At 50.0% G+C, this 18474-nt stretch overlaps 1 pseudogene; it reads right to left on the reverse strand.

Moving 5' to 3' along the window:
• Positions 1–1237: 1237 nt before the first annotated feature.
• On the reverse strand, positions 1238–17623 carry LOC125525519 (annotated as a pseudogene).
• Between the last annotated feature and the right edge of the window lie 851 nt (positions 17624–18474).

The raw sequence follows: 18474 nt of genomic DNA on the forward strand, positions 1-18474 counted from the left end.
ACAAATCTATGTGTTAGTGTATATATGCACATATCTATACCTTTGCTAATTAAACTTGTATGGTGATGGCCCATGGAACAGGAAGACGAGAGGATCCGCAACAATCGGCTGGCACTGTTGCAAAAGATTGCGAGTTTGACCAAGGGGATCGCCGACCTCTCGGTTTTACCAGGGTTTTAGTTAGCCTTGGAGCAAGCAGGCGGTCGAGATAGAGGGTACGTCCCATTTTTGAGCTGGTGTCCTCAAGTTGGAGCCATTTTTTATTCTTCTTGTGTGTTGTGTTGCTGATATTATTTGGGATCCTCTTTGATTGGAGGATGGGGACCCAGGAAAAACCTATTTGGCATTCATTTAGATCTTACCAGTTTCAAGCAGATCGGGCGGGTGCTCCCTGACGTTGATATTTGTTTGTTGGTGTATAAATTTTCTTTTAAGAAGATTGAAACAGTTGGAGCTAGCCTTCCTTCTGTCTGTTTAAGAAGAGAGATGTATAATATGTAGACGGACATACTCGTAATCTAATTAATTCCAACTGCTTACTCTTATCAATCAGTACATACCCCCACCCCCCCCCCCCCCCCCCCAGCTACTTGGTGATCTAAACGATCTTATATTACTGTGTACCTGTGAAACACTATATAATATAATTTCTGCTTGAGCGTTAGCTCGATCACAAACAAACAAGAAAACTCGTCACATTTATTATTATTACATAATAAGAAGAGAGTTTTGATAACAATTAAGTGCATGATAAAAGCTACTCTAGTAGATACGAGGAGCAAATTGTTGGGCTCCCTTCAAAGCGATTCCTTACTATTAAATAAATTACATGACAATACCAAGCCCTAATTCAAAGTGTTCCACCACTTGCACGGTGCAAGGCAGACGCACCTTTGAAGTGCCATACAGATACAGGTGCCTTTGAAGGGCCAACTCAACTTGGAAGCCTTGGTTGCATATGACAATGGAAATTAAGCAACAGCTAGCTAGCATCAGATGGAGAAAGCCTGAAGAAGAAGAGCCATGCGTAGATATATAGTTGAAGATGGTTGCAGATAGATTTAATTACGACGACGAAATAACCAAGCAACCAACCTGCAAATTAATTAGGACGACTGTACAAGGAAGTGCATTAGTTAGTTACTAAAGTGGTGGCGGTAAGAAATAAAACAAGGAAAGAGCCAACAAGAGTATGTATTACCTCGGCAATAAATACTCGTCAAGAAAAGAAACCCAATCACACTTCTTCCTGGATTTCCTCCTCCTGCCCCTCGATCTCGCCAGTCGTCCCACTGCCGGAAAACTTTCCGCTCTTGTTCGTTGGAAAAGTCTCTTCCTCCTCCTGGATCTCGCCCCTCCCACTGTTTGGAGCCTCTGCGCTCTCCTCAATCGCTGGAAATTCCTCATGCTCGCGGCCAGTAACACTAAAGAGGATATTGTTGGGATGCTCCTGGGCTTCTTTCCTCACCACGTCAATCATGGCGCTCATGCTCTCTGCTGCTCCTCGATACCATTCCTCGTTGCATCTAAATTCGACCCACCGGAGGCTCTGGAGATGCTTGATACCCGGCTGAGGGTCTTTATTTGCAGGTGCAGGTGGCCCACCGTAGAACAGGAATTTGAAGAAGAGTTTTCGCAGCATAGGCATCGCTCCTTCCTGGAAGGTGACAACCCGTGGCATGCGGCTGTCAACAACGAGTTCCCTCAGGCATGGGAACCCTTCACGGCTGATGGCTCTGGGATCTCTCGGGACAACTTCCAACCTTAGCGTGAGAAATTTCAAGTTGGGCATCTCCCGCAAAATCTTGAGATCCTGCTCCTCTAGTTTGCAGATCCTGATATCCAAGGACCCAAGGTCGTTGAAGTGATCCTTGATCCATCGTGGAATCTGCATGTGTTTTGTCCCAACGATTAGCCCGCCAATTTCATTGAACCCATTGACCAGTCGAACGGACAATATCTCCCCGGCTAACTCAGACACAAGATCACTCTTCTTCCAGGCTTGGCGGACGCACTCGGGCACTCCCTCCAGTTTCGAGAGCTGACTAGCTCACCAATGGTCAAGTCTAATTTCAAAACACTACCAGAATTTAGGCAGTTGCCGACGGCCATATCTATGCCGACGGCCCCCGTCGGCATATATGGGCATACCCCGACGGCCCAATTAAAGCCGTCGGCGTATAACCATCTATGCCGACGGGGGCCGTCGGCGTAGCTAAGCCGTCGGCGTTTCTCAGAATATACCGACGGGGCCGTCGGCATAGATCAGGCCGTCGGCATATCACGTGGGCCCGTCTACCCGGGCGGCGACGGCAGTTTGACGGCGTCAGGCTACGGCGACGGGCTAACAGTGGCCGTCGGCATAGCTACGCCAACGGCCTAGCCGTCGGCATAGCTACGCCGACGTCATCGATCCGCCGCGCCGCCACGTCATCGATCCGCCTCGGTCGCCGGTCCCGTGGGGTGGCATTTCGATGCCGACGGCTAGGCCGTCGGCATAGGCCTGGCCCATGGTTTTTGCCACGTCATTGATCCCCGCCCTACGCCACATCATCGATCCAGGGCTCTATCGTTCCGTGGCCGTAGATATACCGACGGCTAGGCCGTAGGCATAGGTTTCTATTAATATTTTTATATTTTTTGTATTTTCTCTTATTATTTTTTATTTTTTTCCAATACTAATTTCATTAACTTAAATGTACAGAAAACATATATCGATTGCCCCCCACACGGGCCTTCTTCCGTCGTGTCACGGAGAGGTTAGACGGGACGGGCCGGGTACCTGTGGGGGGTAGCAATGCCGCCAGGTGTTGCGGTGGGCCCTCCTACGGTTGTGGAAACGTGGTGGCAGGCGCAGGCACGCGGCTCCGGGGTGTGCCCCCTCCACCCTCACGGGCGTCGATGCCGCCATGCCCCGGGGGGTGAAACGGCCACGTCGGGCCGACGCAGAAGGAATCTTGGGGTGGGTTGTGCCGGGACTGTGTTGGGGGGTGTACCTATGGCTGGGCTATGACAACAAGGTGAAAAGGTCCACCGGTCAAACTACGTCCAGCGAGAGTCAAAGGGATAGACCCGACGGTCGTCTGTGTCAGGGTTAGACGGGACGGGGTACCTGGGGGGGGGGGGGTAGCAATGCCGCCAGGTGTTGCGGTGGCCCTCCTACGGTTATATAAGCCCGTCCGGCGAAAGTCAAAGGGCTAGATCTACTGGTCAACTGGGATTCGGGATGGCCTTCGGGGTGTAGCTATGCCACCGAAACATCGCATGGGTCGCGATGCATGTGTGAAAGTGTTCTGGCATTCGTAGACACCCGTCCTGGGGCTCCGTGGTGTGGCCCCCCTCCACGGAAGGCAGAGCAGCCGTCAATTAGATGGGGGGGGATGGTGCGGGTGCGGTGGAACCGGAGGGAATCTAGTGTTGGGTTGGGTCCAGACCATGTTCGGGGATGTTGCTATGGGCTGACCTATCGCAACCAGGTGGAAGAGTCCACCAGTCAAAGCCCGTCCGACGAAAGTCAAAGGGCTAGATCTACTGGTCAACTGGGATTCGGGGTGGCCTTCGGGGTCTAGCTATGCCACCGAAACATCGCACGGGTCCCGATGCATGTGTGAAAGTGTTCTGGCATGTGTAGACGCCCGTCTTGGGGCTCCGTGGTGTGGCCCCCCTCCACGGAAGGCAGAGCAGCCGTCAATTAGAGGGGGGGATGGTGCGGGTGCGGTGGAACCGGAGGGAATCTAGTGTTGGGTTGGGTCCAGGCCGTGTTCGGGGATGTTCCTACGGGCTGACTTATCGCAACCAGGTGGAAGAGTCCACCGGTCAAAGCCCGTCCGGTGAAAGTCAAAGGGCTAGATCTACTGGTCAACTCGGATTCGGGGTGGCCTTCGGGGTGTAGCTATGCCACCAAAACATCGCACGGGTCCCGATGCATGTGTGAAAGTGTTCTGGCATGCGTAGACGCCCGTCTTGGGGCTCCGTGGTGTGGCCCCCCTCCACGGAAGGCAGAGCAGCCGTCACTTAGAGGGGGGGATGGTGCGGGTGCGGTGGAACCGGAGGGAATCTAGTGTTGGGTTGGGTCCAGACCGTGTTCGGGGATGTTGCTATGGGCTGACCTATCGCAACCAGGTGGAAGAGTCCACCGGTCAAAGCCCGTCCAGCGAAAGTCAAAGGGCTAGATCTACTGGTCACCGGGGATTCGGGGTGGCCTTCGGGGTGTTGCTATGCCACCGAAACATTGCACGGGTCCCGATGCATGTGTGAAAGTGTTCTGGCATTTGTAGACGCCCGTCTTGGGGCTCCATGGTGTGGCCCCCCTCCACGGAAGGTAGAGCAGCCGTCACTTAGAGGGGGGGATGCGCGAAAGAGTAGAGAGGGTCACGGCAAAAACTGGATGCACTTCGTATACAAACTGGACAAACTCTTTCCGAGTATCAGGGTTTCGGAGTCCGGAGTGGGTACTAATGTGCATCCCACCAATCAGGAAGAATCACACGGATCGTGTGTTTCTCTCTAGCTCTTGCGAGTCGTTGGATCAAGGGTGTGTTTCTTCCTAGCTCATGTGAGTAGTTGGATCGAAACTACCACAATCACTTTGTGAGCCAGACGACCCTATATATAGCGTCGCACCGGGCCCTCATACATGCGGGGTGGTGTGGTGGCATGTCCGAAGAGGCGGGACGCATCTCCGGGGCGTGGCCCCCCTCACTGACGGCGATGACACGGTAGTAGACGTTCTGCGGTAACGATGCGGCATCAATATTACTAAATACTCGGAGCGCGATAAAATCATGATTTTTTTTGCACGACGTGGGCACATGTGCTATAGGAACGATGGTATTGTTTGATAATTTTTGGTGATGGAGAAGTATCTGAAAAATTCCCTCTACGCGGATTGCCCTTCGCGCGTCTACGGCTGTGGCCGGCGGCCTCCGGGGGCTAGCATGCCGCCAAATCTTGCGCCGGCGGCCTCTCACAAGTTTGGAAGTGTTGTCGCAGTTGCAAACGCCCGGCACGCGTGTCCGGGGTGTGCCCCCCTCACGGACGGCTCTGCCGCCGGCACCTGGGGGGGGGGGAAACTGACGCGTGGGGTCTACACGGAGGGGATCTTGCTGTGGGTCTGCCCCGGATGTTGCTCCAAAGTGTTCCTATGGGCTGACCTAACACAACCGTGTGGGGAGGTCCACTGGTCAAAGCCCGTCCGTGCAAAGTCAAAGGGGTAGATCCCGTGGTCAAACGCTACAGGGTTAGGCGGGACGGGGGCACTGGGGGGTAGCAATGCCACCGGAGCGTCGCACCGGGCCCTCATACATGCGGGGTGGTGTCGTGGCATGTCCGAAGAGGCAGGACGCGTCTCCGGGGCGTGGCCCCCCTCACGGACGGCGATGACACGGTAGTAGACGTTCTGCGGTAACGATGCGGCGTCAATATTACTAAATACTCGGAGCGCGATAAAATCATGATTTTTTTTCATGACGTGGGCACATGTGCTATAGACCGGGCCATGTCTCGGAGGGGGGAAACGGCTACCACAGCTTACACCCGGGCACCGGGCCGGTAACTGAACGTTTCACCGTAATTGTCCATTTTCTTAGCACAAGTCTAATGAATACCGGAGCTCACAAATATGCCTTAATAAAAAAATAAAAAATATGCCGTAATAAAAAATATGCAAAGTACCTATGCCGACGGCCTAGCCGTCGGCATAGATTGACACGTGGCATGTCCATCTATGCCGACAGCTAAGCCGTCGGCATAGGCTGACCTTATCCACAGCCGCACCCACCCCCTCCACTCATTTTTCCTCCCCCGCACAAAATAAAAATGCAAAGTATATATGCCGACGGCTTAATCGTCGGCATAGCAGTGCACATGTCCACGGATCGATGACGTGGCAAAGGGGCGGGCCTATGCCGACGGCCAGGCCGTCGGCATAGGGGCCGACCTTATCCCCTTGCGGTTCGCCCCCACCACCCATCTCCCCCTTCCTCCCCGACCCACACCCGCGCCGCCACCCACCACCTCCGCCGCCCGCCCTGAGCACGCCACCGCCGGCCCCGAGCCCGCCGCCCCGCGCCGCACCAACCCCGGGCCGCCCCGCCCCGCCCCGAACCCGCCATCGCCCGCGCCTCCCCCGTCTCCCCCACCCACCCGCGCGGCTCCCTCCCCCGACCTCCGTCCCCGCCCCGACCTCCGTCGACCCCGCCCCGGCGGCCACTTCGTCCGTGCCTGCCCCTCCGCCGCCTGCTCTGGTCCGTCGTCCGTGCCTGCCCCTCCCCCCGAGCCAGACCTCCCCACGGTGAGCTCCCTCCCTCCCTCTCTGTAGATTTTTTTTGATAATTTTGTTGTTGTTCATAGTTATGTAACTAGATGGATGGATGCATAGTTAGTTGATAGATGATTTGATGATAGTTACAAATGTGAGAAATGCAAGAAAAGCAATTTTTTTAACAAGGGGCATGACGTTAGATGATGGGTTTTTTGATGATAGTTGCAAATGTATGATGATTGTTACATGATAGATGATGATGTTAATGATGATAGATGATGATGTTGATGATGTGGATGTTGTTAGAATCATAGATGGTGGATGGATGGAATGTCGGTGAATTTTTTTAGAAACTTTGTTTGTCATATATTTAATGTTAGGTCATGTTGATGAATGTATGTTGGTAAAGTTAATGATAGATGAATGGATGGATGGATGTTGGACAAAATTTGACACTTGACTGAGATGTGATGATCTTGTTATTTTTTTGATACTCATAATGATCTTGATAAAATAATTGAAGACAAAATTTTGAGACTTACTAAGATGTGATGATCTTGCTAAAAAAATGATACTCATGATGATCTTGCTAAAAAAATAGAAGACAAAAGTTTGATACTTTACTGAGATGTGATGATCTAAGTTGTTCTTTCGGTGGAATTTGCAGGCGTTGTGGTGTCGCATTTCATCAGAGTGACCGTTGTCTGACGCGTTGGTCCCCCTGAGCATCCCTCTGCTGTTCGACTACTTCCTCTACAGCCGAGGGTGAGCTACAAGTCCATATCCTCCATTTTTTCATATCACTAGATTTCATTCTCAAGTCAACTGACGTAACCTAGGCGTCTCCCGTCCGAAAGGGTTGCATGGATAAATATGCATTCAATTGCATATTTATCACCGCAGCTCTTTCGGATTGTCCAGCGTTTTCCACGGACAGCCCGAGGATGTGTAGATTGGGTATGTTCTCCATGTTCAACCCCGTTCCGAGACAGGATTTCGGCGGCGCCTCCCCATTGTTCTCCGGAGCACATTCTCTCGGCTATTTGCCGAGACGTGTATCTGGAGAACAGCGGGGAGGTGCTGCCGAAATTTTGTCTCGGAACAGAGTAGAATGGAGAACGTACTCAATCTACACATCCTCGGGTGGGATTAGGACCCATCTTTACCTATTAGAGATGTAGGTGGATTAAACGCGGTAGAAACTAAAAATTTGATGTGATTAATTTAAGTGAATCCTTAATTATGTTGTGTGGGTTGCAAAAAAGCAGAGGATGGCAGATAATCAGTGGATGTACAGTGGTTTTATCCGTCGGAATCGAGTAACATCAGAGTGGGTCGCGAAAACCGATGTGTATTTGAAGGAGATATTCCGTCGTCCAATGAGAATTATCCCACCATGCCCCTGTGCGAGATGTGCCAGACGTCATCGTACAAATCAGACGGACATGAGTGAGCACCTTCGCACACACGGATATATGCCAAACTTTGACATGCCGCCGATAAACATAGCCGAGCAGGACCGTGGTAGAGAGGAGGTGATGCGACAACGCATCGATGGATATGAGGACGACGGGGTCAGGGACATGCTAGATGATGTCATTGTTGCAGAAACGGCAAATGCGACACCTTCAGAGAATGAACCGGAGGAGTCGGAGGCAACCGCAAAGACCTTCTTGGAGGTCTTGGCCTCATCGAAGAAACCTCTTTATGCGGGTGCGAAAATATCTCAGCTGGATGCCATCTCTCAACTGATTGCAGTCAAGGCTGAGTACGGCTATAGCCAGAAATGCTTCGAAGCATTCCTGGGAGTATGGGCTAACAGCCTCCCTGAGGGTCATGAACTGCCGAAAAGCATGTACGATACAAAGAAAATCATGAAGGCACTCTCTATGGATTATGAGAAAATAGATGTTTGCCCGAAGAATTGCCTTTTGTTTAGGCCCGAGTATGCGGATGACAAGTACTGTAGGAAGTGCGGTTCGTCTCGGTACATTGAGGTGGTCGGTGAGGATGGTGAGAAAAAGCAGCTAACCATCCCCGTTAAGGTTCTTCGCTATCTTGATTTTATAAAAAGACTGCAGCGCCTTTTCATCACGAAGGAGTCTGCCAAAATGATGAAGTGGCACAAGGAAGGTATAAGGTACAATCCAAAAAAATCATACATCCATCGGGAGGGGAAGCATGGAAGTCATTCGATGAAGAATACCCCGAGGAAGCAGCCGAGGCTGGGAATGTCAGAATAGCCATATCAGGTGATGGGTTGAATCCATATGGTATGTCGTCCAATCCATACAGCTGCTGGCCTATGTTTGTAATTCCGCTCAATCTTCCTCCCGGTGCCCTAATGCAACGGAAGACCATGTTCTTGTCGCTCATCATTCCGGGGCCTGACTACCCGGGGAAGCAATTGGGTGTGTTTATGCAGCCGCTTGTGGATGCTTTGCACCATTCTTGGTACTTTCCGAGGTTGACATACGACCGGGATCTGCAGAGAAATTTCTTGATGAAAGTTTGGTTGCACTATTGCATGCATGACTTTCCCGGCTATGCTCTATTCTGCGGATGGTGTACAAGTGGTAAGATGCCATGCCCAGTGTGCATGCAGGCTCTGCGAATGATTTGGCTGAGTAAGGGTGGCAAGTATGTAGCCTTTGACCTGCATCGACAGTTCCTCCCTCCAGACCATCCAGACAGGGAAGACAAGAAGAACTTCACGAAAGGCCGGGTTGTTCATGAAGTAACCGAGATTCCAACATTTTTGGGGGCAGATGTTCTTGCTCAGCTAAAAGCTCTCAAGTCTAAAGTCAAAGGCAAAGGCAAAGCCAAAGCCAAAGGCTTCGAGGGATATGGTGAGACGCACAACTGGATGCACATTACCCCTTCTCGCAGCTTCCCTATTTCAAGGACCTCAAACTTCCTTACAATATTGATGTGATGCACACCGAAAAGAATGTGGCAGAGTCCCTTTTCCACACGATCCTCAACATTCCTGATAAGACAAAGGATAACGTAAAAGCTAGAGCCGATCAACAGAGAATTTGTGATAGACCACGCTTGAACATGAAGCCTCCCACAGGCGGTCGAAAAAACTGGTTCAAGCCAGATGCTGACTTTGTCCTTAAACCGCTAGAAAAAAAAAGAAGTACTTATCTGGCTGAAACAAATTTTGAAGTTCACCGATGGTTATGCATCGAATATAAGTAAGGGAGTCAATCTTTCAACGGGCAAAGTGACCGGCCTGAAGAGTCATGACTACCATGTATGGATTGAGCGGATAATGCCGGTGATGGTTCGAGGCTATGTCCCCGAGCATGTCTGGCGAGTGCTTGCCGAGCTTAGCCATTTCGTTCTCACGCTCTGTGCTAAAGAAGTAAGTAAAGAGGTGATTGAAAAATTGCATAACAAGGCACCGGAGTTGATAGTCAAGCTAGAGAAGATCTTTCCGCCAGGCTTCTTTACTCCGATGACACATCTCATTCTGCACCTCGCGAACGAGGTATTGTTGGGGGGCCCTGTGCAAAATCGCTGGCAGTACGGCCCTGAGAGGCAAAACAAGCATCTCCGACGGAAATGTGGAAACAAAGCTAAGATTGAAGCTTCCACAGCTGAGGCAGTTATCCTAGAGGAGGTGTCAGACCTCAGGAGCCCAAGTATAACAAGGTGCATAACAAGACCCCAGACCACGTTCCCCATCTGCATAACAAGGTGCCTCGATACAATATAGAAGAGCCCAAGTATCAACCCAGACTCGATCTATTCAACGCGCAAGGTGGGAGGGCTGGGGCCTCGAAATCTTATAACATGCCACGACAAGAGTGGGAGGACCTCATGTTCTATATCTTGCACAACATCAAGGAAGTTGAGGAAGTGTGGATGAGGTAATACCACTACACCATTCCTTTATGTCTTCCACATCATCATGTTTCATGTTCACTTAGTCCCCGTCTAACACCGCTTATCTTTTTTTAGTGATTTCGTTCAAGAGGAATGGACGGGAGTGAATCCTCCTACTGATGCGGAGGCACTTACTCTTCTCCGTCATGGAAACCCTGGACGTAAAAATTTTGTTGCTTGGTTCATGGACAAAGTAATTTTCCACACTCCCCTATTAAATACCTACTTCAACATTTATTAGTTAACCGAACTAATGCACGCAACAATTTCCATTATACTTGTAGGGAAAAGATCCGAACATATCTATGGATGATGAATTGAGATGGGTTTCCATGGGTTTTGACCCTGCCGTCATGACATGTAAAAAGTATGATGTGAATGGGTATCGCTTCCATACAGAGGAGCACCAAAACAGCCGCCCCAATCCCAAAACTATAAATACTGGAGTGTACACCCCCGGTCAAAATTCAGTAGACTACTACGGAAGGGTACAAAATATATACGAGGTTAAATTCCGCCAGGGGCGTGAGACCCTAAGTCTGCCTGTGTTCAAATGCCGATGGTTCGATCCGCGGGAGGGGGTAAAACATACACCTTCCATTGGTTTGGTCGAAGTTAAACCATCAACCGTCTATGCCGGAGCCGATCTCTTCATTGCGGCTACCCAAGCTACACAAGTATATTATCTGCCTTACCCATGCCAGAAAGTGTAACTAAAGGGTTGGGAAGTTGTGTTCAAGGTGTCGCCACATGGTAAGCTACCAGACCCGAATGAAGACGATTACTGCAACATTAACCCCATGACATACGAGGGAGTGTTCTATCAAGAGCAACCTGATGATGATGATGATGTGGTTAGAAACGATGACGCTAGACCATTGGGTGATGATGATGTGGACCCAAACGTCGACGATGCACGGAATGATGGTGAGACCATTGTCAATGAAAATGACATACTTATGCTAGAAAAGTTAAATGAAGACGCTGACGACGAGGAAGAGCCTCCACCTCCGTCGGACAACGAAGATGATATGATTGATAGTGATGATGAGACGGACCGAGAAAGAGGTTACAACAGTGATGATTCATATGGGTTCTAGCAGATGTACATTTCAAGTATTTTTTTTCTATAGTTTACGAATATGCCTTTTTATGCATTTTTATTAATGTGTTTATTATCATGCCTTTTCCTTCATTTCATTAATTTACTAATTGCTTTTTCTCTTTTCAATGCAGGTTCGTGGAACATGGGCAAGGGGAAGGCCGACGGCGTGGGTTTCCTACGCAAGGTCGTCGGCCTGCCTAGTCGGAGTGGTCGAGCACGTAATCCTCCCCCTCGGCTACTTGACGATGACTCCTCACAGGGAGGTCGAGGGAGAGGTGCCCCTAGAGGAGGAGGGGCGGGGGGAGAGCCTCTAGAGGACGAGGTGATGGGGGAGAGCCACTACAGGGGGTCGCGGCCAGAAACAGCGCACCCTCACCGACTTAGGGGTGTTGTCTTCGAGGCCCTCCTCTAGTGAGGTACCCTCCTCTAGTGAGGTACACTTTAGGGAGGAGGAGGAGGAGGAGGAGGTGGAGGAGGAGGCAGGCGAGGAGGAGGAGGAGGAGGAGGAGGAGGAGGAGGTTGGGGAGGAGGTTGGGGAGGGGGAGGCAGGCGAGGAGGAGGGTGGTGGCGGGGATGATGGTGGTGACGGGAAGGGGGTTGACACAAAGGGGTGGCTGCGTGGCAATGCAAAGCTACCAAAGCAGGTTCCTGCTACTGAGGAGCAGAAGTGGCTCATTGAGCCCACGGGAAAAGAGTAAGTGGTTCATTATGTTGCTTGTCACATGCTTATTTCGGTTGTTATTTATTTTTCTTGTCACGTGCTAATAGTTCATTCTTTTGCAGCAACTGGATATATTCTAAAGGGGTCCGTATTCCCAACGGCCTCATCACCGTCTTGCTGAAGTTATATTGGCCGGGGTTGTACTGTCCTGATCCAGTCAGGCAGCCGGACCGTCGGGTTTTGGCCACGAGCTGGGACCACTGGGAAGCGGCCCGCCACGCGGACCATGAGACCCATGCCAAGGCCGTGATCACTACTTTCTGGGTGAGTTCTCTTCAGAAGCACAAGTCCATTCTAGTTTCATGAATGATTTAACTCATGGCTTTTCCCATTCTTGTTTCATGCATGATTGTAGAAATTCTATCGAGTTCTTCCGGAGCATAGGGCTAGAGCAGACCAGATCGTGCTGCGCCAATGCAAGAAGAAGGCCCGCTAGATGCAGTACGAGGTGCGCTATGTGGCCATCTCCACATACTACCACGACTATCTTGGTGTGAAGATGACCAAGGAAGAAGCGCGGAGGATGGGCATTACCTTGGAGAGGCCCGAGTTCTTGGCGGTAAGTATAAAAGATTTTTCATTATGCTTTCATTATGCTTTCATTACCTTGTGGTACATTATGCTTTATGCTTTATGCTTCCATAACACCAATTTGGACACACCTACATGCCATTATGCTTTTATTATGTAGGTGTGTCCAAATTGGTGTTATGGAAAAGACGAGTCCTGGGCGGCATTGGTGGATCTTTGGTGTGATGAGGCTGGAGCCTGGGCGGCTATGAGAACCCAAAATAAGGCTAACCGAGGGACGGAGGGAGTACATGCTCAGGGAAACCGAAACCACTATCTCCACAAGGCAGTTAATGTATGACTAACCCCATTAAACATTCTTCTTCTTCTATTTACCATCACTTTCTTATGTATGACTAACCTCTGTTTGGTGGTGCAGGAGGAGAAACTGAAGCGGCCGCTGTCACACATGCAGGCGTGGGAGATCGCCCATACGCGGAAGGACCCCAAGCCTGGTGAGCCCAAGTACTACGGCAAGAAGACCGCAGGGAGGAAGAAGGCCTACTCCGAAGCGTATCTGCAGTTACATCCTGACACACCTGACCCCATTGCGGCGCCTCTGGACGACATGGCAGTGGTGAGGATGGGGCCCAAGGAGCACGGTCGGGACGCGGTTCTCGATGCTGTGATCACTCCTAGTATCTCCTACACACAGCTTCGTCGGATCGACCCGAGCCTGAGCCAGCGCACGAGCTAGCCAGTGGCTAGTACACAGTCCCTCTTTCAGGAGCAACAATCTGTAAGTATTTTCCCTCTTATCTTCATTTCTCACTTCATTTTCCGCATTTAGTAGTTTTATGAGTTCCATCATGTCATACCGTAGGCCTACATGGAGTACACACGCCAGGAGACCATGGCGTGGCATCAGAGGCTTTATGAACACCAAGTGCAGAGGGATAGCCAGATGCAGCAGGCTTTTCAGGATATGGCGGCCGGCAGGTGTCCTCGGTTCCCTACAGCACAATGCCCTCCAGCACAACCAGTGTTGATGAGCTTTGAGGAGTTTGTGGCACAGAACGCTGGCCCCTCGCCGGTTAGTTCATCCCCAATCTATTCACCCAAAGCATGTCATGCCTTTCAACACAGTCATCGATCCCGTGCATATGTCTTTTCAACATGCAGGGAACAGGTGGATCTACCGTTGGCGGTGGTCTTCGCAGCACTCCGGAGACACGGAGCCCGACCACTCCGATCCACAGAGGTGGAGGCGGTAGCGCTGCCGCTAGCACTGATGACCTGGACTTTGGCCGTCTTGGCGGTGACGACCTCCGCGGTGCTCGATGATGCTTGAGATGACTTGTGTGTGCTGATGATCATTTAGCTGACTTGTGTGATGATGCTTATGCTTACATTCGTTGATATGCTTATGCTTGTGTGATGATGATCTATTGTTGTGATGATGCTTATGCTTACGTTCGTTGATATGTGCTGATATGTGCTGCTGATATGTGCTGTTATATAAGTGATGTTATTTGAATTGAACTGATCTGAAAACAAAAAGAAAAAAGAAAAAAAAATTAAAAGCAAACTATGCCGACGGCTAGGCCGTCGGCATAGGGCCAGCGTGAGCTCCCAGTTGCTGACACGTGGGCACCTATGCCGACGGCCTAGCCGTCGGCATAGTTTAAAACTGTGCCGACGGCCTGGCCGTCGGCATAGGTGCCCACATGTCAGCAACTGGAATCTCTGTTTGAAGGACTATGCCGACGGCCTGGCCGTCGGCTTAATTTCAAACTATGCCGACGGCCGGGCCGTCGGCATAGCCCTGGCCCACGAGCAGCGGCCGGTCGGCACGTGGCACATCTATGCCGATGGTCTAGCCGTCGGCACAGTTTTCGACTAAGCCGACGGCTAGGCCGTCGGCATAGGGGTGCCACGTGGAGACAAGTCGTTGGGCAGACTTGACGGCGGCCGCCGTTAGGCGATAACGTTGCCGACGGCCGTGGCCGTCGGCATAGATGTACGGACACCGTCGGGATAGGTCTTATGCAGACGGCCTTTCTATGCTGACGGCCTTCCTGGCTACGCCGACGGATATTTTGCCGACGGCCCTATGCCGACGGGTGCCGTCGGCATAGGCCTGTCCCGACGGCCATTCAGGGCTATGCCGACGGCCCTGGCCGTCGGCATAGGGTGCGATTCCGGTAGTGAAATCTCCAGCTTCTTCAGCCCTCCGATTTCCCTTGGTATCTTCACCACCCTTGTACCATTCAAGAGCAGCTGCTTCAAATTCTGCAGTTTCCCCATCTCACGAGGCAGCTGTCTGAGCCCTCCGTTGCCACTTAGGTCCAAGGTCTCTAACTGCTGCAGGTTCCCAATTTCACTGCCTAGCCTTGTTATGCTTGCCCAACCCACCTCCGGTGCTTCCAAATGCTGCAACTTCCCAATCTCCGGAGGCAGCTCTTTGAGATTGGTGTACTGCAGGTTCAGATTCTCCAAATTCTGGAGGTTCCCGGTCTCAGGTGGCAGCTTCATCAGCCCGTTACAGCTCATAAGGACCAGAGTCTCTAAATGTTGCAGATCCCCTATCTCCCTTGGCAGCTTTGCCAGCTTAGCGTTGTGACACAAGACCAGAGTCTTCAACTGTTGTAGGTCCCCAATCTCACAGGGTAACTCTCTGATCCATGTGAATCTTACCTGCAAAGTCTCCAGATGCTGTAGCCTCGCTATTTCTGGTGGTATCTCAATGATTCCTGTCCCTTCTAGGCCGAATAGGTGCCTCAAAGAGAGCAGTCCACATATATCCTTCACATGCTGATTTCCAAGGGCCTCAAATTCACAATCAAATGTTGCAGATCCCCTATCTCCCTGGGCAGCTTTGCCAGTTTATTGTTGCGACTCACGACCAGAGTCTTCAAATGTTGTAGGTCTCCAATCTCACAGGGTAACTCTGTGATCCATGTGAATCTTACCTGCAAAGTCTCCAGATGCTGCAGCCTCGCTATTTCCGTTGGTATCTCACTGATTCCTGACCCTTCTAGGCCGAATAGGTGCCTCACACGGAGCAGGCCACCACATATATCCTTCACATGCTGACTTCCAAGGGCCTCGAATCCAAAATCCTCAAAATATTTCCAACGAGACCTTTGGAATTCAAGCTGATGGTGGTGATATTGAAGATCCAACACCCGCACACGTTCCAACTTCTCAAAAGGGACATATCTCTTAGCACCTTCAAAAACAACAAGATATCGAATCTGGGACCAATCCAGTTCCAACAAGGTATCCACCACCTCCACTGCACCTTCATCGCACCTTCATCAACTAGATAATCATTGATACATAGCCGATGGATTCGACAAGCATATGGCGGTGTGATGTCAGAACTGCAAGTAATGAAATTATCTTCACGCGATTTCCATCTAAGGAAATTTTGCATCATCGGATTCATTTGGTAGGTGGGCATACCCAATGAATCCTCCCAACGCAGCATAAATCCCCTATTGCAAAGCTCTTCGAAATAACCTTTTGCTACATCAACTTTATAAGTAAATCCTTCAGCAACCCATCTCATGACCAAATCATTCATGTGAAACGGGTAATTCTCAGGGTATACACTGCAGTACAACAAGCAGGTCTTCAACATATGGTGAGGAAGATCAGTGTAGCCAAGCTGCAAACTCTCTACCAACTATTCAAACCCTGGAGTGTTCTGAATTCCACTTTGCTTAACTTGCTTCTCAATCATATCTTGCACATCACATGCCTTTACATGTACCCCTAGTTGTTCTTGTTGCTCTCGGAGGACCATTGCTGAAAACATGCAAAGTAGTGCTAACGGCACACCATCACACATACGCACAATAGGATGGTCATGGTCAAAACCTTGTCCAACCATGTCAGGCCTCATCTGAGCAGCGAAATCTTCCTCATACGATCTGTAGAGCCATCTTTTGTTTTCAGAACTCCATTCAGGATTCATTCTGATGTAGAGCTTGATATTATCCGAATCATCTCCTGGTAGAGAAGCAATACGAGTTGTGATGACAATTCTATTGCCAAGATTATTTTCTGGAAAAGACCTCCTGATGATGTCCCATTCTCCACGATGCCATATGTCATCAATTATTACTAGGTACCTAGGCAAGTTGGTTGCACATACAGTTAAGATAGTTAGTAGACAGCTTGACCAAATTTAGTTCGTAGACAATCTAAATTTGAAATCCTGACCCTAACTGTATGCAGTGCACATTTCAGAAGACATTAATGTATTAAACTGGCGCTCTTTTTATAAACTTGCGCACCTTTTGTCCTTTAGGAAATTTGATATGGTGTGGATGATTTGTTCCTCTGTTCTTGCTTGGGTGCCAGCAGGTGGTTCAGCTCCTACTTGCCGGAGAATACTTGTGAGAACCTCCTTCATGTTGGGAGTTGGAGTGACGGACACAAAAGCCCGGGACTGGAACTTCTTTTCAATCTCCTCATACACATGGTTGGCAAGGGTTGTTTTCCCCATGTCGGCCATCCCAACAATGGATGCCATTTTGAGCTGCGGCTGCACTCCTCCTACCAGGTATCTGATGAGTTTGTACCTCCATCCGTCCATACCACAGATCTCTGACGCATCCTTGCGGACAAATGGAGCTCGAGGAAGTGGAGGTGGTTTGCTGGGGGCGCTGGATTTGGCATCCTTTCTTGAAAATAAGCTGGAGATGGGTTCGGCACACTTGTTCTTCTCCCACTTCCACCTGTTGCAGCACCGGCTTGACACGTCATCTACTCTCGTCTTGAACTCTTGAAAAGAACGGTTGGCTTCAATCTTGCTCTGCACCATCAAGTGCTTGTTTCTGCGGCTGGGCTCCATGGTGAGGATGAAGTCGTCGATGGCGTTGTGCACATCGTCGGCGAGATCCAGCGCTTCCTTCTTCAAGACCTTGGATTCTGAATCAAGAATCTCCTTGTCCCATATCACCCAAAGGATAGAGTGCACAGACTTGAGCTTGGATTTGATGAACTTTATGTCCTTCAGAGTCTGGCGCCGAAGCTTGTACTCGCTGCCCAGCAAAGCACCCAGCTTCACGACGACAGGCCCCAAGACCCCCGTGGCTGCTGTCACGGGAGCTCCCTCCATGGCTCAGCTAGGGCGTGCAGGCTGTATGCACTGCAGCGCCTCCGCCAAAGAAAATCTATGTGTATGTGTGTGTGGAAGCCGGCGGCCGTCCTTGCGAATTGTGTCTATCTGGGTGGAATGTGGAGATCAACCTCCAAATGGTTAATTCAGTTGGTTATCATAGCAGAGGTGAGATTAAGTTATGCCTTCTCCTGGCTTGCAGCAAACCCAGATTCCAACAAATAGAAAAACGGTTCTTTGTCTTGATGATTGTGCTTCTTTTGATTTTTCTAATGAATGAATGGCTACTCCCACAAGACAAGCGATCTCAAACGTATTGCACCAAACTGATAACCTTAATAACTTCTTATTCTTTTCCTTTTTTCTATTGGACAAGTTTGTACTTTTACTCTCTTTTGCTTTTGAAAAAGCAGTGCTCCATTTGTACCAGCAAAGCAAGGAACAGAACAGGATGCTCTCCTTAATTTACTTGCTCCAAGAATAGAGTGCCAGTGGATGCATTCCTTGGAAAATGAGCAATGCTACTCCGTTCTTTCCCAAAAGAATCGCCCATCCTTTTTCTTTTTCTTTGTTATTGGCGAACGCTGTCATTTCGAGCTTTGCCATTTTGCTTTGAACTTACTAATGTAATGACGAATTTATAATGTGTGTGATTCTTTAGTGTCTTCAATAATCCAGAGAAAATGTTGTGTCTGCTAATGACGAAATGATGCTAATGAAAAATGTTGCACCTTTGGTCAAGTCCCCCTTCCACACCTTTTCTCAAACAATTCAATCACACGCTGCCGTTTCTTTTTTCTTTGCGGAATCACCTTTTGAAAATTTTGACCTGTGGATGAAATCAATTCACG

The sequence above is a fragment of the Triticum urartu genome, chromosome 7 (assembly GCF_003073215.2).
Source record: "Triticum urartu cultivar G1812 chromosome 7, Tu2.1, whole genome shotgun sequence".
NCBI classification, from domain to species: domain Eukaryota; kingdom Viridiplantae; phylum Streptophyta; class Magnoliopsida; order Poales; family Poaceae; genus Triticum; species Triticum urartu.